We start from the raw sequence: 27,186 nt of genomic DNA, 5'->3' as shown, positions 1-27,186 counted from the left end.
TGGATATTCGCTCCCTCCGCAACATAATATAAAAACATTTTGGAAGCGAAAACAACTTGCAAAATAAAAATAAAATTGCAAGCTAAAATAGCTTGCAAAATGCGAAAATACAAAGGTGAATATGATGCATGCGCACCCGCGTGAATAGTAAATTCATAAAAATACTATTTAAAAAAAAATTCTGAAATTTCATGGTATAAACGTTAGTCGATCATTCTACTCACGTGTGAAGTTTCATGATGTATTGACACCCATGTTATTCTCAGTGAAGAAAATACAAATGCAGTTATACTATTCATTAACAATTTTTTTTAATATAGCTTCGTTTTTGTTAATTTTTAACCAGATTACCACGGATTTGATTCCTTCGTTAAACTTCATATGCAAGTATACCGGTTGACTATGTATGTTATAGAAATAAATTCAGATTTTTTTAATTTTTTCTAGGATTTTTTGAATTTACTATTCATAAAAGATGCGCGCACATGTTCACCAAATTCGCGTCCTGCAAAACATTATTCTATTATGAGAAACGTGTATCAAAAGTCTGTATAGCTAAGTTATGATACAGAATGCGTGACAGTAGACATTGACCAAACTCCTCACTGTATGAAAGTGTACAGTACATTCTCTCGCAAAAAAGAAAGAAAGAAAGTGTACAGTACATTCACTAGTCCTCTCTCCGTTCCTATATAAGACCTTTTAGAGATTAAAACGTGAACTGCATATGGAGCAAAATGAGTAAATCAACATCTATATACATCCATATATAGTCCACATTGAAATCTTTAAAAGGTCTTACATTTAGAAACGGAGGGAGTACATAATAGTGTTGTCTATATGACTATATGTGGCATTGTTTGAGCAACGACTCGACTTGCAAGAATCTAAATACGCTCGGGGGAGGTGTTTTGGCTCCCGGGTGCATTTGCCCCCGGATGAACAGTATCCTGAAAAACAATTTAAATGTTTTCAAAAAATTCTGAAAAAAATTGTAGATGATCATGTTGGTGTAGCAAACATGTTTGACAAATTTCATGTGGAACGGAGCAGCGGTATTTCGTCGGTGAAAAAGACAAATTTTGGGTGACATTTTGGTCACCCTGTGTGTTCGGTTTATACGATTTTTCGGTTTGTACGGTATTAATACTTCGGTAAATATGGTATGAAAATAAAACACGGTTCAGTTTCGGTATATAGCAAATTATTTCGGTATGGTTTCGGTATATACCATAAAAACCAAAATTAACGTGAATTTAAAAATGACATAATAATAATTTGCAAATTTATGACTCAAAACACATACTATTTTACACAAATAGTATATGACTACATATATAAGTATATATACATGCATTGATTCATCTGTTGATGGTTATGGACGTGCTTAGCATTTTAATAGGAGAAAAATGACTATGTTACAAGAAAAATTTACGTGCTGAGTAGTGAATTTAACTCATGTACAAGAAAAATGACAACTTTTATGGTTGTTCATCTCAAGAAATATAAATTTATTTTTACTTCGGTTTATTGGGTTAACCGTTCGGTTTTTCGGTATATACCATAAAAATCAAAGTTCAAATCGGTATGAAAAGTTCATACCATACCGAAACCGGAAACTATAAAAACCATAAAATCGGTTCGGTTTGATTTATTTTCGGTGTGGTTTTTCGGTTCGGTTTTCAAATGCACAGAGTGACATTTTGGGGTGACATTTGGTCTTTGATTTGTTTTTTTTTTGCGCAGGCCAAAATGCTTAACTTTTTTGTCTCAAAATTTGCAGGTAGCATTGGTATGCGACAAAGATCACAAAAAAAATTTGTCTCAATTTTTTGGCATTTGAAAAAAAAAATCAAAAATGGCCCCGGGTGCAAATGCACCCGGGAGCCAAATTGACTTTCCGCATATAATGTATATACATTACTCCCAGTTAAATATATGTAACATTGTTTCAGTGACTCTATAAGTATTTCTTGGAAAAATCTCAGTGCCGGCAGCAACTCATCATTTTAAACATTGAGAACCTGACAGCTAATAAGCTCAGCAGCCCCAAAGTTCTTCGAGGCTACTATGTTCCATAAGACGTTTTCTTCGGCCGCATCGTTTCCCGTGTTATTCTCCAATACAGCTTGCATAACTTGAAGATTATTGTTTGCCTCTTTTGTAATAACATGGAGCTTCCCATGAAGGCCAGCGAGTAAATAAGGAGACTCCACATCAGTGAAATCATGAACTGGAACGTGTGGTACCATAGTTCTCCAGGCATCTTCTTCAGCATCATACCTTTTTATCTGTCCACTGTCCAAGGAGCTGGAAGGCTCCAATGTACAAAGCTCATCATTGACTACAACACCTAATTTTGTGCCTGCTTGCCTTGCTGGCCATACATCGCCAAGACCGTCTGGCATAGTTGACCAAGAGTTTAATTCCGAGTCATAGATTTCACCTCCAATATCGAAAAAGAATGGCCATGAGTACAGGCTCTGAGGAACATAGAGCTTTCCGTTATAGGATGCCATCCCAGTGGCGATAGGCTTCAGCACATCGGCCAAGGAAGCTGTCGGTAGTACCTGTGCTTTCACGAAAGGCATTTCCGGCAACTCACTCCATAAACCAGTTTTCGGATCAAACACTTCACCCGACCGTAGAGGAAGCAATCCGTTCCGACCCCTACTAACACCACCAACCACATACAACTTACTCTCCAATAATGATGCCTTAGAGAAAGCCTTACCAAATATCATCGGGTTAACTTCCTGCCACAAATTGACACAAGGATCAGACTATCCACAGTGGGAGTAACATAGGTAGTAACATCACACATATCTAGGTTAAATAGATGATGTTGCATGCAATAAATGAAGAAAGAGATGAAAGTGGTAACATAGCTAGTTACTACTAGTATGAGTAACATCACACATATCAAGGCAAGATGTGTCTATACCCTAATAAATGAAGTGCTCCATGTTACCACACATATGTTACTCCCCACTATGAAGGTAGTAATATAGACTAGTAATATGGGCATGTTACTAGTCTATGTTACTAGTCTCATACCTCCACACGCAATTCAAGGCAACAGCTTTGGAAAACCCCCCTAAGACATACAAGCAACCATCAGCAACTCCGACAGAGCACCCACAAAAAGGCATTTGATCCAAACCATATCGGCGCCAAAACCATCCCCTAAAGAAATCAGCAATCCTGATGCTTGAGCCCACTACATTCCACATCCGAAACACAGAATACTGCGTCCTCCCAGTGGAGTCCGCCTCATTGGCGAATGAAGGCATGGATGGCAGCCTTTGCCATTTCTGGAACAATGGATCAAGTGCATAGCATTCAAGCTTATTTGCCTCAACTCTGGTCAATATATACAACCATTCTTCAGTTAACCCAAGCTCTTTTCTCAGCTGGGCAAGCTCAGTGCCGGTGATTGCCGCCTTCCAAGTTCGGCTAACCAACTTCATCTTTAGGTAATGAATCCGTGGTAACCTTGCTAGAATTTGAAATGAAAGCTCATCCGGAAGAGTCGGAATTATCCTCGAATACGACCCACAGTCATATGCGGTTATCTTGGCCCTTTTGTTTGAAACTCCATGGATCGAGCCTTACTGATTGCAGTGCTTAGATAAGAGCCCATCTTGTCTCGTTTATCTTCAAAGTCAGATAACTCTCTGTGGTGTCATCCCTCAACCTGGTTTGGAAGTGTTGAGTAACGTGATTGTATTAGGAAACATAGGTTAGACTAGGAAATATTCTGGCTTGCCTTGTACTCCAAGTAGATCATGTACTCCTATATATATGCCCACGAGGTTCAAGCAATACAACAACAATTCCACCAAATCCTTCTATCCCTTCTAACATGGTATCTATCGCAAGTCGATCCTAAACCCTGCCGCTTCCGCACCCGTGCCCGCCCCCGGGGCGATCGGTCTCCATGACCGCCGCCGGGGGCCGCGCCGCCCGTACCTAGGGTTCATCCGCCGGTCGTGTTGACCGGCTGCTCTAGAGAGTCTTTTTCCCGAGCCTTGCTCCGGGGTTTTCTCTCTCCCGCCGGTCATCTTGATCGCGAGGTTTCTTTTTGGTTTTCCGATCTATTCTTGATTGGTTTGCGTCGCCGACCGCCGCCGTCGACCCCGAGCGCCTCTACTCCGACCCCGGCACGACCAGCCGGCCTCTCCTCCGATCCGGCGGCCATGCGCGTCAGGGCCAGCCGCCGTCCGCGCGTCGGTCCGCCCATCGCCCTGCGCCGGCCGTCACCTCCCTGCTCCGACCGGGACACCTGCATCGCCCCGACCCGTCGGCCTTGCGCCATGCGGCGGCCAATCATAGCCGTCGCTCGCGCGCCAACCCGCCCATCGATCCACGTCACCCGCCTCTGCCACGTCTGCACGGCGGCTCGGCGGTCAACCTCGCCGGCCTCGTCCTCGGCTGCATCAGGCTCGTCGGCTGCCTCAACTCGGGCGCCGCTGCTCCGTTGGTCGCTCGGGCCTCGCTGCCCGGGCGCCGGCGCTGCTTTGGTAGCCCGGGTGCCGGTGCTGACGTCCCACGTCGTCCGTCGTCGCCGGCCTCATCCAGGACTCCGCCGCCACCACGCCTTCATCGAGCGGCGTCCCCGACGTCGCGCGCGATCGGCTTGATCACCCGCTTGCAGCCGCGATCCGCCTCATCTACGCCGCGCGACCAACCTGGCCCGTCGGTTGCGCACGCCTCTGCAGGTCCCGTGAAGATTGTCCCGAGTTCAGCGCGCCCCTCTGCCGATCGAGCAACAGGTTGCCGCAGCGCCGCCCCGTGGTTCCCCTCGCGGCTGCATCGACTTGTGTGTCGCCGCTGCGTCGCCCTTCGGGCCGTAGTGTCGCGATACGCGGTCCCCGCCGCCGCCCCGAGGCCGTCCCCATGGCTGCACCGACTCGCGAACCGCTGTTGTGTCGCCCCTTCGGGCCGCAGCGTCACGGCCCGCGATCCCCGCCGCCGCCCCGAGGTCTTCCCGTCGTCGCCCCGACCTGCCTGCCGCCGCTGCGTCGCCCCTCGGGCCATAGCGCCGTGGCCCGCGGTCCACTCCGCCGTCACCGCGCGTCGACCTCCCGTGGTATGCGCCGTGCCGTCTCCCTTGGCGCGGGAACACCACCATCCGCACCGGTCTTCGTCGCGCTGTCAGGGTTCTCGCCTACTTCGAGCACCGCCGCAGCACTCCTAACCTAGCTGCCGCCGCCGCCGCACTCCTAACCTAGCTGACGCCGCCGCCATCAGGCCGCCGCTGCCGCTCTTCTTTGGCCGCCGCCCGTCCACCCCCTTCGTCTTCGTCCAAGCACCAGCCCGTCGCCGTCATCTACCCTGACCACTTCGTCTACTCCGACCACCATTGGTGACATCGGCCCCGCGCCGATGGACGCCGCAATCGTCGTCGAGTTCTTCTCTACTGGCACCTCCGACTTCTCCGACATGGCATACAGCTCGTGCAGGTCCCTCGTCTACGCATGCCCGGTGCTGGCAACACTGATGCGTGCCTTCATCCACGACGTGTCCCCGGGCCTGGCAAGCTGTAACACCCCGGATGTAACTTTCCATATTTGTAACTCCAACTCTTGCCATTTTCGGCTATGTGTTATAATATTCCCTCCGTGGTTGGGTTTTGTTTTTCGTTTTGCATTTTGTTCATGTCATGCATCTCATATCATGTCATCATGTGCATTTCATTTGCATACGTGTTCGTCTCAGGCATCCGAGCATTTTCCCCGTTGTCCGTTTTGCAATCCGGCACTCCCAAACGCACCGGCGCACCCCCTCTTGTCTCTTTTCGTGAGTGGGTGTTAAACGTTCTCGGAATGGACCGAGGTTTGCCAAGTGGCCTTGGTATACCACCGGTAGACCACCTGTCAAGATTCGTTCCATTTGGAGGTCGTTTGATGCTCCAACGGTTAACCGGGTAACCGCAAAGGCCTTTTGTGTGTTGCAGCCAAACCTCCCTCCAAACAGCCCAATAACCCATCTAAGTCTCATCCATGCTCTCGGTCGTTCGATCACGATCGTGTGGGCGAAAACCGCACTCCATTTGGAGTCTCCTAGCTCCCTCTAGCTATATATATGTCCTCCTCGTCTAAATCCGGGTCCAAACCCGTCTTCCCCTTCCTCCGCGCGCCGGACACGTCCGCCCGGCGCCGGACGAATCGCCGCCCCCGCCCCGAGCCTATCACCGCCCGCCATGTGGCCCCAGCCACCGCGCGCCGCCGCCGGCCCGCTAGGCCCGCGCGGGCCCCCCCGGCCCGCACCGCCGCCCGACCGCGCCTCCGCCCCAGCGCCTCCCCGTTCCCCGTCGCCCGCGCCCTGGGCCGCCGTCCCCGCCGCCCCGTCGCCTCCGCCCGCCCCGCCGCCGTTCCTTCCTTGCCGGCGCCCCCGCAAGGCTCGCCGCCGCCGCCGCCGTGAGGAGCTCGCCGCCCGCGCCCGGCGTCCTCCTTCCCCCCGGATCCGGCCCCAACGTCCTCCACCAACCCGGATCCGGCCGGATCTCGCCTCTCCGACCCCGGCGACGCCTCCTTCTCCGTCTCCGGTGCAACTCCGGCGAGCCGCCCCGCCTCGGTTCGCGTGCCAGATCTGGAGAGGTTGACCCCATATTTTCCTCTAAGCCCCGAAGATATTGCAATATGTTGCTCTGTTCATCATGGCATATCTCCTTGCATACTGCTCCGATTCATGCGCATGATATATCGAAATGTTCATCACGAGATGCGCTTCATTTTGTTCCATTGTGCCATGCTCGTTTGAGTCCATCTTGATGTTTTGTTATTTTTGTTGCATTTGATGTGTGCATCTTATGGGAATGAGCTCTACAGGTGTTTTGATCTATGCCATGCCATCTTTACAGAGGTGTATGCCATGTATTTTTGTGATCTATGTGGTGACTAGCACAGGCATGCAACCTAGGCTTCGTGATGTTTCAGCTTTCAGGGACTTAGGATTTTGCTGTCCTTTACCTACTGTTATTTTATTGCCATGTATCCATGTGTCTACAGTGAGATCCATACTTCTTTTGAGTATGTTCAGTAAGGATGTTTTGTAGATATAGTTGTGCTCTATCCATTCATGCCCCTGTTTGCAATTATGGAGTGCCCTAGCATGCATTAATCTTGCTCTAGTTTTGCTATAAAAATATTCCTGGCAGTTTGTTAACATGATATTCAATTTTGCCAAGGTTATTGTAGTTGATCCATACATGCTATGAACTTGCTCTTGCCATGGTTAGCTTCATGAACATGCCATCTTGCTGTAGGTATGCTTGTTTTGTCATGCATTTCTTTTTGATGAGTGAATCGAGCTCACAAAGATGCCTTCATAATTCTGTTAATGCCATGCTCTGTTTTCTGCCAAGTCTGAAACCTGTTAACGAAACTTGCTATGTTTACATGGGTGCCATCATATCTTCTGATCCTGTTTGGCTCATGGTCACTAAGGGACTTTTATTCTATGCATTTTGTAGATGCATGCCATGCCTTTTTTTGCTATGTTAAGTTCCTGTAGCATGTGTTTTGCTTACTCTGAACATTGCTACCTGATGCTGTTTCAGTCATGTTCAGTATTTTCACCAAGTCTGTGAAGCTGATATATTTTGCACTTTTGCCATGCTTGTTGGAACCTGTTATATTGTGATCTAGCCGTAGCTCAGTGTTCATCTTTTATCAAGCATCTCCTGTATATCACTGCCATATGCTTTGTTGCTATGTTGGGGTGCTGTAGCATAGTTACTTGATGTATTCTAAGTGCTATCCTGCTGTTAATCGCAGATTTATGTCATTCTTGTTTTGCTTGCCATTTGCAAACCGTGCATCCGTTTCCGGTGATCTTTATATCGATTTCGACCGAAATCATCTCATCTTTCTAGTGGCATACTTAGTTTGCCAAGTTACTCCCTTGTTCATCCTTTTTCTTCCGGAGCACGCATATGCCTCGCATATCATATCTCGCATATCATGCATGTATTGCATCATGTTGCTTGTGCATTTCCCGTGATTGATTGTGGTTCCATTGCTTGTGTTCTTGCTGTGGGTAGAGCCGGAAGACGAGTTCATGAACGAGGAACCTGTTGAGTACGCTTACGAGGATCAAGCTTTCGACAACTCTGAGAACCTTGCAGGCAAGATGACCATACCCTCGAAATCACTTCTATCATTGCTTTGCTAGTAGTTCGTTCTTTTGCTATGCTGCGCTACCTACCACTTGCTATATCATGCCTCCCATATTGCCATGTCAAGCCTCTAACCATTTTTTCCTAGCAAACCGTTGTTTGGCTAAGTTACCGCTTTTGCTCAGCCTTCTTATAGCGTTGCTAGTTGCAGGTGAACTTGAAGTTGGTTCCATGTTGGAACATGGATATTTTTTTGGAATATCACAATATCTCTTATTTAATTAATGCATCTATATATTTGGTAAAGAGTGTAAGGCTCGGCCTTATGCCTGGTGTTTTGTTCCACTCTTGCCGCCCTAGTTTTCTGTCATACCGGTATTATGTTCCTTGAGTTTGCGTTCCTTACGCGGTTGGGTGATTTATGGGACCCCCTTCACAGTTCGCCTTGAAAAAAAATCCTCCAGCAAGGCCCAAACTTGGTTTACCATTTGCCACCTAAGCCTTTTTCCCTTGGGTTTTCGCGAGCCCGAGGGTCATCTTTATTTTAACCCCCCGGGCCAGTGCTCCTCTGAGTGTTGGTCCAAACTAGAGCACCGTGCGGGACCGTTCCTTGGCAACTTGGGTTACGTTGGTACCTGTACGCTTCGCATATCCGGTGTGCCCTGAGAACGAGATATGTGCAGCTCCTATCGGGATTTGTCGGCACATTCGGGCGGCTATGCTGGTCTTGTTTTACCATTGTCGGAATGTCTTGTAAACCGGGATTCCGAGACTGATCGGGTCTTCCCGGGAGAAGGTTTATCCTTCATTGACCGTGAGAGCTTATAATGGGCTAAGTTGGGACACCCCTGCAGGGTATTATCTTTCGAAAGCCGTGCCCGCGGTTATGAGGCAGATGAGAATTTGTTAATGTCCGGTTGTAGAGAACTTCACTTGACTTAATTAAAATACATCAACCGTGTGTGTAGCCGTGACGGTCTCTTCTCGGCGGAGTCCGGGAAGTGAACACGGTTGGAGTTATGAATGAACGTAAGTAGTTTCTGGATCAATTCTTGATCATTTCTAGCTTCACGACCGTTGCGTTGCTTCTCTTCTGGCTCTCATTTGCCTATGTTAGCCACCATATATGCTTAGTGCTTGCTACAGCTCCACCTCATTACACCATCCTTTCCTATAAGCTTAAATAGTCTTGATCTCGCGGGTGTGAGATTGCTGAGTCCTCGTGACTCACAGATTCTACCAAAACAGTTGCAAATGCCAACGATACCAGTGTAGATGACGCAACCGAGCTCAAGTGGGAGTTCGATGAGGAACATGGTCGTTACTATGTTTCGTTTCCTGATGATCAGTAGTGGAGCCCAGTTGGGACGATCGGGGATCTCGTATTTGGGGTTATCTTATTTTCATTTGGATTTGACCGTAGTCGGTCTATGTGTGGATTTTGGATGATGTATGATTTAAATTATGTATTGTGTGAAGTGGCGATTGTAAGCCAACTCTCGTTATCCCATTCTTGTTCATTACATGGGATTGTGTGAAGATGACCCTTCTTCCGACAATACCTACAATGCGGCTATGCCTCTAAGTCGTGCCTCGACACATGGGAGATATAGCTACATCGTGGGCGTTACAAGTTGGTAATCAGAGCCATCCCCGACTTAGGAGCGCCCTGCTTGATCGAATCGCTGGCGTTGTTGAGTCTAGAACAAAAATGTTTTGAGTCTTAGGATTATATATATCGGAGAGTAGGATTCTTTTTACCCCTCAGTCCCTTCGTCGCTCTGGTGAGGCCTCCTGACGTAGAAGTTTTGACTCTTCTCTCCTGAAATTTCACTAAATTTTTTTTGGATCACGCGGGTATCTTAGAATTGTTCCGATGGTTTTGTGATGAGAACATTGTTCTTGGTGCCTCCTGACATTTAGGGGTTGTGGCAGTGTCCCAGGGAGTTGAGCTCCGAGGTGTTGTTGTCACAATTTTATCGTTGCAGTTCTGGAATACCTGAGTTTCGCCGACATCGAAAATCTCTTTTATGCAGTTGTTGGTGAGATCACCTCGACGCCACCCAGTACTGGGGCGGGAGTTCGGGAGTATTGCCATAACTCGTATAACGGATGCTTTTCGAAGGTTGAGGTACACGATTTCCGAAGGTTTCTTGGTTATGTGTTGACAGATGGATACAGCTGGATCTAGGGATTGCTAGTTTGGGTGATATATTTTGTGTCCTGTGTATCCCCAACACCAGATTGCATAACCAGAAAGTTTCGGGAGTTTATAGGTGGGATTCAAGTAGCTCTTAGCATTTCTTCCCGCAGATATTTGGTTTGAGATTGGGTAATCCTTACCACTTATTTGTTCCAGTTGCACCTTGTTATTTTATTCATCAACCCTTTATCAAGTGGCTTCTCACCTTAATGGAAGTGTGATGATTTACTATGGAATTCATTCGTTCATCCTCGTTCGAATGTTTATTGTGAAGACTATATGTTGCAATTTCTATCCGTTGATTCAACTTGTCTATTTGTCTATCAAGATGCTAACGGATGTCACCCTCTTTAGGATGGCTCCGCCAACGCGTCAGAATCCGGAACGCAATGAAGGGAGTCAGGCGAACCCTCCGCCACCACCTCCGCCTCCGGAGGCATGGCAAGCTATCATGGCAGCCACCAACGCCAATGCTCAAATGATTTTGCAACTCTTGCAAGAGCGCACCCAAGGGCAAGGCAATCAAGGAAATCAAGGCCAAGGCAACAATCAACCTCATTTCACTACCCTCTACCAATTCCTCGCAAATCAGCCGAAGTCTTTCAGCTACTGTGCTGAGGCCACAGACGTCGATGATTGGCTCGTGGACATCAACAAGCATTTTGAATGTAGCAATGTCAGGCCTGAGGACTTTGTCAAGTTCGCTTCTTTTCAACTCAAGGATCAAGCTGCCGAGTGGTATCAACAATACAAAGATTCCAGAGGAGGTCGTGTCATTACCTGGGATGATTTCCGCCGAGACTTCAAAGCTCACCACATTCCACAAAGTGTTGTTGAGAGCAAGCGTGAGGAGTTCCGCAATCTCAAGCAAGGCAGCATGTCCGTGTATCAATACAATACCCAGTTTCAGAAACTCGCTCGCTTCGCTAAGCAAGACGTTCCTGATGAAAAGAGGATGATCTATCAAATCAGAGGTGGCCTCAGAGAAGATCTGCAATTACCTCTCGTGCTTTTTGAGCCGACCAAGTATGATGATTTCTACAATATGGCACTGAAATAAGAGGCTGCTCAGCTCAAGTGTGAGGCTTCTAAGAAGAGAGTCAGGGATGCAGTTCAGTCTTCTTCTTCCTCACTAGTGGCTGCTAAGCAACAGAAGTTCTGGTGGCCTCCTCCTCCTCCGTTTCGTCAGCCTTTCCAGCAGAAGAACAAAGGTGGCCATGGATCTTCCCACCCACCCAACCCTGGCTATCAGAACAAGTCTCGGAATCAAGCTCCAAAGTCGAATGCTCCTTATCATCGTCCACTCTCAGAGGTGACTTGCAACAAGTGTCAGCAGAAAGGTCACTATGCTAACAAGTGCTTCAACCAAAGGCGCCTTCCGCTTCCTCCTCCTGTGAGATCTTCCAGCAATGCAGCGGTCAAGCATAATCCCAAGTCTGCAAAGGTGAACATGATGAATGCAGCTCAAGCGAAGGAATCTACTGATGTGATAATGGGTAATCTCTCAGTTAATGATATTCCTGCAAAAATTTTATTTGATACTGGTGCATCGCTTTGTTTCATGTCAAGATCATTCTTTGCAAAGAATGATTTTACTTGGTCTTACCTGGATAAACCATTGGGTGTTGTTTCTCCGGGGAAGTCAATGAGAGCCAACTCGATAGTTCCTGATGTCTCTATCAATATGGGCGACTATAAATTTCTGTCTTCTCCAATTGTCCTTGGTGACTCGGATATTGATCTAATTCTTGGGATAGACTGGCTTTCTAAGCACAAGGCTCAACTTGATTGTGCTGCCAGGGAAATTCAATTGACACACTCTTCTGAGGATGTTATCATCTATGCCGCTCGTGATGAAACCATTCGGTTGTTTTCTCTCAATGAGAAGGGCGAGTTGGACGCTATCTCTCAGATTCTAGTCATTTGTGAGTACCAAGATGTCTTTCCAGAAGAGCTTCCGGGTATGCCTCCTCACCGGCCAGTTGAGTTCGTTATCGATCTTGAGCCCGGCACTGAACCCGTTTGCAAGCGTCCATACAAGCTTGGACCCAAGGAGATGAAAGAATTGAAGAAACAACTCGATGAACAAGAGCGTCTGGGTTTGATCAGACCGAGTTCATCTCCGTGGGGTTGTGGTGTTCTTTTTGTCCGGAAGAAGGATGGCACAGACCGACTTTGTGTCGACTACCGTCCATTGAACAAGAAGACAATCAAGAACAAGTATCCACTTCCCAACATCAATGAGCTATTCGAGCAACTTAAAGGTGCTAAAGTATTCTCCAAGCTTGACCTTCGTATGGGTTATCATCAGATTCGCATTCGTGAAGAAGATATTCCCAAGACAGCTTTCAGAACAAGCTTTGGTTCTTATGAATATACTGTCATGTCTTTCGGCCTTGTCAATGCTCCTCCAACATTCTCTCGAATGATGAATTTCATCTTCAACCCGTATACCAATGAATTTGTCTTGGTGTATCTCGATGATATCTTGGTCTTCTCCAAGAATAAGAAGGATCATGCCAAACATTTGCGATTGGTGCTCGACAAGCTCAGAGAGTATCAATTCTATGCGAAGTTTTCCAAATGTGAGTTTTGGCTTGATGAAGTTCTTTACCTTGGTCATATCATCTCTGCCAAGGGCATCGCCGTTAATCCCGAGAAGGTGTCTGCAATTGTGAATTGGGAACCTCCTCAGAATGTCAAGCAGCTCCGCAGTTTCCTTGGTCTTGCAAGCTATTGCCGAAGATTCGTTGAGAATTTCTCTAAGATTGCAAAGCCTCTTTCCAACCTCCTCCAGAAGCATGTGAAGTATGTCTGGACTCCAAAGTGTGACGTTGCTTTCGACACTCTCAAAGAGAAACTCGTCACAACTCCTGTCTTAACTCCTCCTGATGAATCCAAGCCATTCGAAGTTTTCTGCGATGCTTCTCTTCAAGGTCTCGGTGCTGTGTTAATGCAAGAGAAGAAAGTTGTGGCCTATACCTCTCGTCAGTTGAAGCCCAACGAAAAGAACTACCCCACTCACGATCTTGAGTTGGCGGCAGTTGTCCATGCATTATTAACATGGAGACATCTCTTGTTGGGAAGAAAAGTGGACATATTCACCGATCACAAGAGTCTCAAGTACATCTTCACTTAGCCCAACCTCAACCTCAGGCAAACTCGATGGGTCGAAATGATTCAAGAGTACAATCCGAGTATTGAATATACTCCAGGCAAGGCCAATGTCATTGCAGATGCTTTCTGCAGGAAGGCTTATTGCAACAATTTAATCCTCAAGCCATTCCAACCGGACCTTTGTGAAGCTTTCCGCAAACTGAATCTCCAAGTTGTTCCTCAAGGCTTTCTTGCCAACCTCATAGTCTCTCCTACTTTGGAAGATCAAATTCGTGAGGCACAACTTCTTGATGCCATGGTGAAGAAGGTGAAACGTGGTATTGATAAGGGTCTTTCCAAATACAAGTGCTATCGCATTGATGATAGAGACACTTTATTCTTCGAGGACCGGATTGTGGTTCCTAAAGGTGATCTAAGGAAAGTCATTATGAACAAGGCGCACAATTCTCTTCTTTCCATTCATCCTGGAAGTACGAAGATGTACCATGACCTCAAGCAGTCGTATTGGTGGACTCGAATGAAGCGGGAAATCGCTCAATTCGTGAATGAATGTGATGTGTGTCGAAGGGTGAAAGCAGAACACCAATGACCAGCTGGTCTCCTCCAACCTCTTGCTATTTCAGAATGGAAGTTTGATCATATCGAAATGGACTTCGTGACTGGATTTCCTAAGTCCAAGCGCCGAAATGATGCTATCTTCGTTGTCATCGACAAGCTTACAGAAGTGGCTCATTTCCTTCCAATCAAAGAATCAATCATAGCAGCTCAGTTGGCAGAGCTATACACCTCCAGGATTGTCTCCTTGCACGACATTCCACAATTGATATCTTCAGATCATGGAAGCATCTTCACTTCTAAGTTCTGGGACTCCTTCCAGAAGGCCATGGGCACCAACATTCGCTTCAGCACAGCTTTCCATCCTCAAACTAGTGGCCAAGTCGAGCGAGTCAATCAAATCCTTGAAGATATGCTCAGGGCTTGTGTCATTTCCTTTGGCATGAAATGGGAAGATTGTCTTCCATATGCCGAGTTCTCCTACAACAACAGCTTCCAAGCGAGTTCGGGCAAGGCCCCATTCGAGATTCTATATGGCAGAAAGTGTCGTACTCCTCTCAATTGGCCAGAGACTGGTGAACGCCAACTTCTTGGCAACGACTTAATCACAGAGGCTGAAGAAATGTGTAAAGTCATCCGTGAAAATCTCAAAGCCGCGCAATCGCGCCAGAAGAGTTACTATGATAGCAAGCACCGTGACTTGGCTTTCGAGATCGGAGACCATGTCTACCTCCGCGTCTCTCCAATGAAAGGCACTCGTCGCTTCGGTATCAAAGGGAAGCTTGCCCCTAGATACGTGGGTCCTTTCAAGATCATTGGCAAAAGAGGCGACCTCGCCTATCAACTTGAGCTTCCCTCCAACTTCGCGAACGTGCACGATGTGTTCCACATGTCACAGCTTCGCAAGTGCTTCAAGACTCCTGAGCGCACCAACAACTTTGAAGAGATTGACCTCCAAGAAGATCTGTCTTATCTTGAGCACCCCGTTGCTATTCTTGAAGAAACTGAGCGCAAGACTCGCAACAAGTCAATCAAATTCCTGAAAGTGAAGTGGTCGCACCATTCCGACTGAGAAGCCACCTGGGAATGCGAGGACCACCTCCGTTCTGAATATCCAGAGTTCTTTCAGTCCTAGATCTCGGGACGAGATCCTCTCGTAGTGGTGGAGTGTTGTAACACCCCGGATGTAACTTTCCATATTTGTAACTCCAACTCTTGCCATTTTCGGCTATGTGTTATGATATTCCCTCCGTGGTTGGGTTTTGTTTTTCGTTTTGCATTTTGTTCATGTCATGCATCTCATATCATGTCATCATGTGCATCTCATTTGCATACGTGTTCGTCTCAGGCATCCGAGCATTTTCCCCGTTGTCCGTTTTGCAATCCGGCACTCCCACACGCACCGGCGCACCCCCTCTTGTCTCTTTTCGTGAGCGGGTGTTAAACGTTCTCGGAATGGACCGAGGTTTGCCAAGTGGCCTTGATATACCACCGGTAGACCACCTGTCAAGTTTCGTTCCATTTGGAGGTCGTTTGATGCTCCAACGGTTAACCGGGTAACCGCAAAGGCCTTTTGTGTGTTGCAGCCAAACCCCCTCCAAATAGCCCAATAACCCATCTAAGTCTCCTCCATGCTCTCGGTCGTTCGATCACGATCGTGTAGGCGAAAACCGCACTCCATTTGGAGTCTCCTAGCTCCCTCTAGCTATATATATATCCTCCTCGTCCAAATCCGGGTCCAAACCCTAGTCTTCCCCTTCCTCCGCGCGCCGGACACGTCCGCCCGGCGCCGGACGAATCGCCGCCGCCCCGAGCCTATCACCGCCTACCACGTGGCCCCAGCCACCGCGCGCCGCCGCCGGCACGCCAGGCCCGCGCGGGGCCCCCCGCCCGCTTCGCCGCCCGACCGCGCCTCCGCCCCAGCGCCTCCCATTCCCCGTCGCCCGCGCCCTGGGCCGCCGTCCCCGCCGCCTCATCGCCTCCGTCCGCCCCGCCGCCATTCCTTCCTTGCCGGTGCCCCCGCAAGGCTCGCCGCCGCCGCCGCCGTGAGGAGCTCGCCGCCCGCGCCCGGCGTCCTCCTTCCCCCCCGGATCCGGCCCCGACGTCCTCCACCAACCCGGATCCGGCCGGATCTCGCCTCTCCGACCCCGGCGACGCATCCTTCTCCGTCTCCGGTGCATCTCCGGCGAGCCGCCCCGCCTCGGCTCGCGTGCCAGATCTGGAGAGGTTGACCCCATATTTTCCTCCAAGTCCCGAAGATATTGCAATATGTTGCTCTGTTCATCATAGCATATCTCCTTGCATACTACTCCGATTCATGCGCATGATATATCGAAATGTTCATCACGAGATGCTCTTTATTTTGTTCCATTGTGCCATGCTCGTTTGAGTCTATCTTGATGCCCAAATCTCTTGTGCAAGAGTGCTATATGATGTTTACTGTTGTTGCTTATCAGAACTTGATGTTTTGTTATTTTTGTTGCATTTGATGTGTGCATCTTATGGGCATGAGCTCTACAGGTGTTTTGATCTATGCCATGCCATCTTTACAGAGGTGTATGTCATGTATTTTTGTGATCTATGTGGTGACTAGCACAGGCATGCAAACTAGGCTTCATGATGTTTCTGCTTTCAGGGACTTGGGATTTTGCTAAGTCCTTTACCACTGTTATTTTGTTGCCATGTATCCATGTGTCTATAGTGAGATCCATGCTTCTTTTGAGTATGTTCAGTAAGGATGTTTTGTAGATATAGTTGTGCTCTATCTATCCATGCCCCTTTTTGCAATTATGGAGTGCCCTAGCATGTCTTAATCTTGCTCTACTTTTGCTATAAAAACATTCCTGGCAGTTTGTTAACATGATATTCAAATTTCCCAAGGTTGTTGTAGTTGATCCATACATGCTATGAACTTGCTCTTGCCATGGTTAGCTTCATGGACATGCCATATTACTGCAGGTATGCTTGTTTTGTCATGCATTGCTTTTTGATGAGTAAATCGAGCTCACAAAGATGCCTTCATAATTCTGTTAATGCCATGCTCTGTTTTCTGCCAAGTCTGAAACCTGTTAACGAAACTTGCTATGTTTACATGGGAGCCATCATATCTTCTGATCCTTTTTGGCTCATGGTCACTAAGGGACTTTTGTTCTATGCATTTAGTAAATGCATGCCATGCCCTGTTTTGCTATGTTAAGTTCCTGTAGCATGTGTTTTGCTTACTCTGAACATTGCTACGTGATGCTGTTTCAGCCATGTTCAGTATTTTCACCAAGTCTGTGAAGCTGATATCTTTTGCACTTTTGCCATGCTTGTTTGAACCTGTTATATTGTGATCTAGCCGTATCTCAGTGTTCATCTTTTGTCAAGTATCTCCTGTAGATCACTGCCATATGCTTTGTTGCTATGTTGGGGTGCTGTAGCATAGTTACTTGATGTATTCTAAGTGCTATCCTGCTGTTAATCGCAGATTTATGTCCTTCTTGTTTTGCTTGCCATTTGCAAACCGTGCATCCGTTTCCGGTGATCTTTATATTGATTTCGACCGAAATCATCTCATCTTTCCAGTGGAATACTTGGTTTGCCAAGTTACTGCCTTGTTCATCATTTTTCTTCCGGAGCACGCATACGCATCGCATATCATATCTCGCATATCATGCATGTATTGCATCATGTTGCTTGTGCATTTCCCGTGATTGATTGTGGTTCCGTTGCTTGTGTTCTTGCTGTGGGTAGAGCCGGGAGACGAGTTCATGAACGAGGAACCTGTTGAGTACGCTTACGAGGATCAAGCTTTCGACAACTCTGAGAACCTTGCAGGCAAGATGACCATACCCTCGAAATCACTTCTATCATTGCTTTGCTAGTAGTTCGTTCTTTTGCTATGCTGCGCTACCTACCACTTGCTATATCATGCCTCCCATATTGCCATGTCAAGCCTCTAACCATTTTTTCCTAGCAAACCGTTGTTTGGCTAAGTTACCGCTTTTGCTCAGCCCTTCTTATAGCGTTGCTAGTTGCAGGTGAACTTGAAGTTGGTTCCATGTTGGAACATGGATATTTTTTTGGAATATCACAATATCTCTTATTTAATTAATGCATCTATATATTTGGTAAAGAGTGTAAGGCTCGGCCTTATGCCTGGTGTTTTGTTCCACTCATGCCGCCCTAGTTTTCCGTCATACCAGTATTATGTTCCTTGAGTTTGCGTTCCTTACGCGGTTGGGTGACTTATGGTTCCCCCTTGACAGTTCGCCTTGAATAAAACTCCTCCAGCAAGGCCCAACCTTAGTTTTACCATTTGCCACCTAAGCCTTTTTCCCTTGGGTTTTCGCGAGCCCGAGGGTCATCTTTATTTTAACCCCCCGGGCCAGTGCTCCTCTGAGTGTTGGTCCAAACTAGAGCACCGTGCGGGACCGTCCCTTGGCAACTTGGGTTACGTTGGTACCTGTACGCTTCGCATATCCGGTGTGCCCTGAGAACGAGATATGTGCAGCTCCTATCGGGATTTGTCGGCACATTCGGGCGGCTATGCTGGTCTTGTTTTACCATTGTCGGAATGTCTTGTTAACTGGGATTCCGAGACTGATCGGGTCTTCCCGGGAGAAGGTTTATCCTTCGTTGACCGTGAGAGCTTATAATGGGCTAAGTTGGGACACCCCTGCAGGGTATTATCTTTCGAAAGCCGTGCCCGCGGTTATGAGGCAGATGGGAATTTGTTAATGTCCGGTTGTAGAGAACTTGACACTTGACTTAATTAAAATACATCAACCGTGTGTAGCCGTGACGGTCTCTTCTCGGCGGAGTCCGGGAAGTGAACACGGTTGGAGTTATGAATGAACGTAAGTAGTTTCAGGATCAATTCTTGATCATTTCTAGCTTCGCGACCGTTGCGTTGCTTCTCTTCTCGCTCTCATTTGCGTATGTTAGCCATCATATATGCTTAGTGCTTGGTGCAGCTCCACCTCATTACACCATACTTTCCTATAAGCTTAAATAGTCTTGATCTCGCGGGTGTGAGATTGCTGAGTCCTCGTGACTCACAGATTCTACCAAAACAGTTGCAGGTGCCAACGATACCAGTGCAGATGACGCAACCGAGCTCAAGTGGAAGTTCGACGAGGAACGTGGTCGTTACTATGTTTCGTTTCCTGATGATCAGTAGTGGAGCCCAGTTGGGACGATCGGGGATCTCGCATTTGGGGTTATCTTATTTTCATTTGGATTTGACCGTAGTCGGTCTATGTGTGGATTTTGGATGATGTATGATTTAAATTATGTATTGTGTGAAGTGGCGATTGTAAGCAAACTCTCGTTATCCCATTCTTGTTCATTACATGGGATTGTGTGAAGATGACCCTTCTTGCGACAATACCTACAATGCGGTTATGCCTCTAAGTCGTGCCTCGACACGTGGGAGATATAGCCGCATCGTGGGTGTTACACAAGCCTGGTCGGTGCTTCGTCAACTTTGTCTTCGTTCGTCTACGCATGCCCGGTGCTGGCAACACCGGTGCGTGCCTTCGTCCATGATGTGTCCCCGGACTTGGCAAACCCGCCGCGACGTGTCGTCAACAACATTTTCTTCCCTGCGCACCCCTACTTCGACATCACTGTGCCCATGCTAACTCGGCGCCCCCTTGCGCCCGCGGCTCCACGGCGACTTCCTCGACACCGGCCACCCCGACTCGACATCGACCACGACATTCTTTGCACGGCTACCTCGACCACGGCTCCACCACCCACGCTCTTGGCTACATCGACAAATGGCACAAAGGGCTACCGCCTGCTTGAGCAACCTCGTTGGTTTCCACTCCAGCCATGACTCCGCGATGCGTCGACCGTTACGACTGTGGGGGGGTGTCCGTCAGCTTGCCTTCAGATTCTTCTCCAGTCTCACCGTCTGCGTCGCTACCGTTGTGACTGCGGGGGGATGTTGAGTAACGTGATTGTATTAGGAACCATAGGTTAGAGTAGGAAATATTCTGGCTTGCCTTGTACTCCAAGTAGATCATGTACTCCTATATATATGCCCACGAGGCTCAAGCAATACAACAACAATTCCACCAAATCCTTCTATCCCTTCTAACAGGAAGGAAAAAAATTGAAATTATATGCACATCGGCTTCACCATACCCGAAAAAACATAATAGTAGTACACAAAATCTACAATAGGACAAACATACCAGTTGCATTTGTTAACAAAAAAACTCTAACTAAACAGTACGAGGCCAACATGTTTCAACTACAGTAAGAAAAAAATCTACAAGCCTCAACCACGAGTGTAGGACCACGTCTAGTGCCAGAAACCTCAATTCTAACCGAATTCGTGTGAAATTTATATGATCAAAAATCAAAGGGAGACAAATTGGATCAAGCACCTTTTCTCACAACCAATTCCACCCTAGAGACCTCAACTATGACCCAAATCCATGCAGACCAGACCTAACTATGACGCCCACCAGTTTATCAATCTATCAGAAGACCCCCGCCTGGCATAAACAACCTAGTCGGACGCCCTACGGAGCCGCCCTGTCCCACGGGGTGGCGAGACATCTGATGCATTATTATTAACAGTAACTTGCACAGAATCAAGATTCGAGCGGGGAATTGGGATCAATCGAGGCTTACCGAGAGAGGATCCACACAGTAGAGGATGAACAGGAGGACTGGACACGAGTAGCTGCTAAGGATCTCGCCGTGCCCGGTGGACAAGCTCTAGGTGGGTGCGTGGCGTACGTGGCGGAGGAAGAAACGAAGTGAAGGGAGGGGCACTTCGGCGAAGGGCGGCAGGTTCGCAGGGAGTGGGTGGAGCGCTGGAGGCGGCTGGACGACCTTTGCGTGCAGACGTCGTGTTGCAGCCAAGCCCATCCGTGGGGCAAATTTGACAAATTTGACATGTGGACGAAATCAAATCACAGAATGAACTGCCCGTGAAACTATTTCACGCGGCTGACCTTTTTGTGTGACGCCCGACACAAAGGCGCCACACTACATTGTGCAACGCCTCACAGATAGGCGCTACACGCCTGGCCAGCGTTGCACCCCAGACTGCCTAAAATTTGCTAAGTCATTGTGCAGAGCCTAAGAGCTAGGCGCTGCACTGTATAGTGTGGCGCCTAGCTCTCAGGCGATGCACTAGTGGTTGCACTACAAAATGAAGCAACCACTAGTGCAACGACTAGAAGATAGCCGCTACACTGTATTGTGTGGCACCTAGCTCTCAGGCGCTGCACACTGACTTAGAAATTTTTAGATCACACGGGTGCGACGCTGGCCAGGCGTGTAGCGCCTATCTGTGAGGCGTTGCACAGTATAGTGTGGCGCCTTCGTGTCGGGCGTCACACAAAAAGGTCAGCCGCGTGAAATAGTTTCACGGACAGTTCATTCTGTGATTTGATTTCGTCCATAGGTCAAATTTGTCAATTTTGCCCATCCGTGGAACCCATCGGGTCCACCGCCCAAGGATCTAAGAGCATCTCCAAAAGACGCGGGCTAGCGCGACGCGCTAAAAAAAGTATACAGCGCCGAAATAACGCTTTTGCGCGCGGGAGGTTTACCAGACGCACAAAACCACAACGCGCAACCCGGCGGACCCACGCGCAGCTGCCCGCGCGCTCAAGCCGGCGCCCCAAATTTGCAGCTCCGCTGCCCGCGTGCACTAAATTTGCAGCTTCGTTTTTGTGCGTGCTCTATTTTACAGCTTTTGCTGGAGCGTTATTTTTGGTCATGCACGCGCTATATAGGAATTTTTTTCAGCACACGCCTTATATAGCGCGTCTGTTGAAGATGCTCTAAGGCCAACTCCAACGCACGACCCTAAACGGACGTCCATTTTTTCTGGATTTTATCCGTTTGGATAGAGCAATGGGGTCATGCTCGGGCAGTTTCTGGGATGCGGTCGTCGTGCGCCCAACGCGCGGACGCATCCCGGTCGCATTCTGTCCGCGTACATTTTTCTTTGCAAGCCCATAAATTTTTTCATCATTAATTTTTGGTATATGGAAATACATCACCAAATTTTGACTAGAAAAGTAATACCAAAGAAAACAAGAACCACAAGAATACATTTTAGAAGATATCCAACTTCCATAACTGCTCCTATAAGTTGGATTATTGCCTTCTCGATGCATTCATTGTTGATCTGTGAAGACTCGATCTTGCGTGCTTCTTTTTTCTTCGAGTCTAAAGAAGTAGACGTTGCTTCCTCGCATCTAGTCTCATGTCTAGCCTCTATTCTAGCAACAAGTACACTAGTCCCATCTCTGGCCTCTATGTTAGCTAAAAGTGCACGAATATATACTAAATTGCGCTCTATCAATATATCAATGTACTTTTTTTTCCAAAACCAAAACTTGCATCCATTCTACAGAATAAAATTTTAAGTTAGCACAACTAGTCAAATCCAAGAGCACAATCAAAGCTAAAGTAGCACATACCCCATCGTTTAAGCACTTGATGAACACCCATCCGGGATGTTCCGGCGTTGTAGACAAGCGGTGCACGACCTTCTTTGGGCAGCTGTCGCACTTAATGAGTGGCAACGGTGCGCCGACGAGCTTTTGAGCTAGCACCGAGCCCGGCCGACCACCATTCGTGTATCGGCCGGCGGACCACCGACGGTGTAGATCCGAGCGGCTAGAGGAGGAGCCAATACCTGCATGCAGCCTTGCGGCCTTGCCGGAGCCTTCCGGCCCGTTGCCCGGCCAGTCCATGGCGCGGCGCGGCCTCCCACAGTCGGGTGAGCTCAAGACCGACCGGATCCGCTCCAAATCCGGCCGCGGGGTGCGCAAATCAGGTGGCCGTGGTTGGGTAGCTCGGGGGCATCGAGGGGAAGGGGTTGGGTCAGCGCGCATCCGAGCTGCACAGCTGCAATGGCAGCGGCGGCGATGAGGGGCAGGAGTGAAGAAGAGTGGAGGGAGTGCAGCCAGAGGGAGGGAGGGGGCAGATAGAAAAAGGGGTCCCTGGGCCACCGACGGGCGGGTCAGGGGAGGACAAGCGCACACGGCCCGCCCGTCCGCGCGCTGTCCATTTCACCCCAAAAGCGGCCCAAACTTGGACCGGGGATGGGTCGAAAGCGGACAGAAAAAGGATAAAAGTCCGTTTGCGCCGGCGCGCTGGGCCGTCTGGTTTGTCCATTTAGCAGATCTCGCATACCGCTGTCCTTGACATTTCGTTACACCATATGCGAGATCTGCTAAGATGCTGAAAATGGATAGTACTAGGCGCCGACTTAGGATAGAGCATAAAGAAGGCACCGAAAACAGGTGGGAAAGGAAAGGTATACTTTTCACAGCCGACAAGCGGCGCATTTAAGCCGCGCCGGCCCAAATTTGGGCCGATCGCCTAGCAGCCCTTCAATTAGATTAACGAGGACCATCAGATTCTTATCTTCTCTCACGAATTCACACGGCGCAACTCGTCCTGTACGCATGGAAAAAAATCCCTCCCGCCTCGTCAGCATGCAACTCCACCCCCGTGCGCGGCTCCGACGAGGGCATAGCCGCCGGCCGCTCGCACCTCGACGCCTCACAACACGGCAAAAACGACAAATTTGACCTGTGAACGAAAAGAATTCACAAAATGAACTGCGCTTGAAAAATTTTCACTCCGCTGACCCTTTCGTGTGGCGCCCGACAGCAAGGCGTCACACTACACTGTGTAGCGCCTGACTGACAGGCGCTACACATCTGGCTAGCGTCGTACTCTGGAATACCTAAAAATTGCCAAGTCAGTGTGCAACGCCTAAGAGCTAGGCGCTGCACTACTTGCATGTACACAACGGTGCAGAGTGTGTAACGTAGATAGATGAATTAGAATCAGATTACGTAGCAAACGCCAGTAGTGGTAAAGAGAGGGCAGAAACATCCAAGAGTTGCTGAAACCCAAGAGAGATGTTGTAGCATCGTACGTGGGAGAGGAGCAGACATCTACTGGAGAAATAAGAAAATGATAAAGTAAACCTCATCCAGCCTAGCCGGCTAGCATACTATAGCAGCTAGCAGTCGAGCATGCATGTACAATCACTGATAAAAGCCAAGCTACGCTGCTGATGAGCATCCCGTAGCAGTGGCAGACCTGTCTCTGGCACGGTACAGAAAACTAAAGCGCGGCACGGATAATGCAAATAATGCAGCGCCTAATGTATAGGCGTTGCACACTGACTTAGCAATTTTTAAGTATTTCGGAGTGCGACGCTAGTCAGATGTGTAGCGCCCGTCAGTCAGGCGCTACACAGTATAGTGTGACGCCTAGCTGTCGGGCGTCACACAAAAGGGTCAGCGGAGTGAAATTTTTTCAAACACAGTTTATTTTGTGAATTCTTTTCGTTCATAGGTCAAATTTGTAGTTTTTTGCCTCACAACACTGCCCTTCGCTGCTTGCGGCCGGTCATAGCTTCTACCTCTAGCTAACCATCTTAGGGACTACGGTTCCGCATGGAAGCCCACTCCCTGCTGGTTGTAGCAAAAAAAGACACCATGTCCCAGCACATCGCCGCGCCGGTGACAGCGTCCGCGCCGGCGTGGGCGCCGCCGTCGTAGCACTGTCTCACCAGTTTCAGCATGCACCATTCTTTTTTATTTGCCCGTAGTAGCATTTGATTCTGCCGGTTCCAGCTTTTTAGTTCGCCGGTTGAAACTTTTCTTCTGTCAATGGAGCTTCTGAATCGCGGTTCTAGCTTTTCTGTTTGCCGGTAGTAGCATTTGATTCCGCGGGTTCCAGCTTTTTTGTTTGCCGGTAGTAGCATTTGATTCCGTCGGTACCAGCTTTTTATTCGTCATGGCACCGCTATGGATCAAGCACACCGCATGTTCCAGCAGAGAAAAATCACTGGTCGCATCAACATCCTGTCGCCGGTGGTAGCAGAAAAGCATCATCCACTGCAGATCCCCAGCAAAAATTAGTCGCTGATTCCAGCAAAAATCATCCATAGTTCCAACAAAAAAACGCCGGTTGCAACAATTGTACCTACCTGGACAAAAAAGGAACGGTGACGCCCCGACGCAGCCCATGGCCATCGGCACACCCCCTTTTGCCGGTTGCAGCACCCCCGCATGTTGGTTCTAGCACGGGTGGTCGTCGGTTGTGGCCCCTGGCTTGTAGCTTTGTCCGCCGGTTGCAGCCCCCGGCGTGGCCGGTTGTAGCTCCTCCGTCCTACGGTTGTAGCTCCTGGCTGGCCGGGGTCAACTCCCGCGCGTTGCCGCTTGCAGCTCCCACCGCCGCCGGCCGTGGTCCATCCTGGGCGAGACGGGTGGTCGGGGAGTAGGAAAGGGAGGCCAAAGCATGAGGCTAGGAGGAAAAAAGCAGGAAAAAGCTCGCCATAGAGGAAGAAAAAGTAGGAAAGGGATGTCCTTCGGTGGTGAGGCTCGTCGGAGCTAGTATGCGGTGGCGCGAGCGAGAGGTGTTGCCGGCGAGGCTGGCGAGATGCGAGCGACAGGATGAGTGCTCGAGGATTTCTCTGTGCGAGTGGTTACTAGGGATAAGATAAGAACATAGGTGAAGCGTGTGGGACCACAGACGCGTGGTCCGTGTGCTGTCGTTGTGCATGTGCGCGAAGAGAGCGGCACGACCGGCTAAAGCGTTCGGCCGGTGCACCGAACGCAAGCGTTTTCCTTACAGTATTCCGTAAATTTACAGTATTCCGTAAACAAAATTTACGAGATGATGACGAAAGGGATGGACAAAATAGATCTTGTTAAACGTGGCCGGATTTCTAATCCATTTGAAACATCTAGTTTGCACCATAGATCATTCATACAAGCATAGTTCATCATACAACTAAAACTAGATAGTTCAGCACATAGCACACAGATAGATAGGTCAAACATATAAACTACTAAAACTAGATAATTCATACTAGCATCTACTCCTCGCAGTAGTCGTCGTCGTCGGAGTCGTCATCGTGGGGGCTCGTTGCCATCGAGGGTGTGGTAGATGAGCGTGTCGGAGAGGGTCAAGACGAGTTGGTACTCCTCCTAGAGCGCCGGCAAGCACACTGCAGCAATTGCATCTCCAGCGGCGACGGCCTCCTTCGCCTCCCACCATGCGTGCTCGGCCGCCTGGAGGCGATGGATGGACGGATCGAAGAGAATCCCGATGCGCGTGAAAGTCGCCCACGCCCGCGAGCCGGCGTTGCGGGCCTTCGCGCGGCCGCTGCGCGCCTGCTCCCTGCGCTTCTCCAACACAGGAGGGCGGAGGAAGGAGCTACCGACCGCGTCGTCGTTGCGCCGCTTGCGGCCGGCAAACCCACCGCGGCCGCCGACCCCCCCTCGTGGCACCCGAACCCACTACGCCCATGAAACCCCTGGGCACCGCCACGCCCGGCACCCGCAGACGCCATTGCCGCCAAGATCTGGTGGTCAAATGGGCCAGAAATCGCTGCCATAGGGGTAGAGATTTCTCACTAGAGTTTTGGATTTTGCGGCGGAGATGGATGAGGGGAATAACAGATGGGAAGCCTAAAATGACCCCGCGGCCGCATATATACCGGAATACCGATCGGTTTATGGGGTGTCTGTAAAAAATTTACGGGCCAGGCCCTTTTTTGCGGACCTGCTCAGGCCATATTTTTGGCCCGTCCCGTCAATTGGACGAAAAAACCGTAGTTCGCCTGATTTATGCGGGATCTGCTAGAGATACTCTAAGAGCATCTACAATGGGACATAGCAAATCTGACCCCCTATCCCAAAAAAAAATCTGGCCACTAAACACCTGCGGACGCGCCCGGTCAGTGACCCGCGTGTCTGTTTTGAGCCCCTATTTGTCCGTCCATGCAGGCGCACTCCTCATTTTCTCTCTCATATGTCCGGTCACTTGCACGTGATTGGTGTAGATGAAGAGAGAAAGAAAATAATGAATAAGTAAAGAGAAAAATTGGTCCGAGGTGGGCCACGTCCTACATGACGGACTAATCGGGCACGCCCATGAGCCCTCATATCCTCCCTACATTTGTCCTCAACATGAGGATTCGGCTGGGTTACCTTTTTCCCTCACTTTCCTGTCAGGTCACTGAACGGGCGTGTCCCCGAACATTTGAGGAGGATTTGAGGATACCGGTTGAAGATGCTCTAACGTGCATTTTCGTCCGACCTCATCTGTTTGGGTCCGCGTGTACAAAAAACACGGCCCAACGCACCTACGCAAATGGAACACTGCCCGTTTTTTTGTTCCAACCCATTCTCTGTCCAAA

The 27,186-nt window shown here is 48.9% G+C and overlaps 1 pseudogene; it reads right to left on the bottom strand.

Annotated features, from left to right (window-relative positions):
- Window positions 1-1,994: 1,994 nt before the first annotated feature.
- LOC123141479 (F-box/kelch-repeat protein At1g22040-like) lies at window positions 1,995-3,643 on the bottom strand (annotated as a pseudogene).
- Between the last annotated feature and the right edge of the window lie 23,543 nt (window positions 3,644-27,186).

This window comes from Triticum aestivum, chromosome 6D, assembly GCF_018294505.1.
Source record: "Triticum aestivum cultivar Chinese Spring chromosome 6D, IWGSC CS RefSeq v2.1, whole genome shotgun sequence".
Classification (NCBI taxonomy): Eukaryota; Viridiplantae; Streptophyta; class Magnoliopsida; order Poales; family Poaceae; genus Triticum; species Triticum aestivum.
Note: the sequence above shows the minus strand (reverse complement) of the source record. Positions and strands in the feature narration are given on the sequence as shown.